Source organism: Penaeus monodon, chromosome 34, assembly GCF_015228065.2.
Source record: "Penaeus monodon isolate SGIC_2016 chromosome 34, NSTDA_Pmon_1, whole genome shotgun sequence".
In the NCBI taxonomy this organism is placed as follows: Eukaryota; Metazoa; Arthropoda; class Malacostraca; order Decapoda; family Penaeidae; genus Penaeus; species Penaeus monodon.
The window spans coordinates 2,657,223-2,657,627 of record NC_051419.1 but is presented as its reverse complement, the minus strand read 5'-3'; the positions used below and the strand labels follow the sequence as shown (position 1 = coordinate 2,657,627).

Below are 405 nucleotides of genomic sequence, written 5' to 3'. Positions count from 1 at the left end.
TCCAACAGGAGTGACCTAGCTCATCATTACCTATCAATTTACGCGAAAATATATAGACTTTTTTTCTGACTCCGTTAACATGTCAGATATTTTTTGGTTTAAACCGCAATGATTAAGGTTTTTTTTCTCATGACTTGACAATTCTTGATTACGAAGTTGTTTATAGAAATCATTTTGATGCTGGAAGAATTCTCATGCACGCAATGCAATTAAATATTTGGCAAGTTTGGACTTTTTATTCCTCGTTATGCATTCAAAAAGTCACGTGAAAAAAATATATATATCGATTGCAGAAGGGGGGGGGGGCGGGGTGAAGTCGAAAAAAGAAAATCCTTCTTTAGATCTATTACAACAGAAGCGGAAATATTTTTTGTAGCCGCTATTTTAGTTTATTAGAGATCGTAC

At 34.3% G+C, this 405-nt stretch overlaps 1 protein-coding gene across 1 annotated transcript in view; it reads right to left on the bottom strand.

The window, feature by feature from the left end:
* The window catches only part of LOC119594523 (mitogen-activated protein kinase kinase kinase 13-B-like), a gene marked incomplete in the record, with an annotated part of 92,580 nt that overhangs the window by 47,342 nt on the left and 44,833 nt on the right, over window positions 1-405 (bottom strand).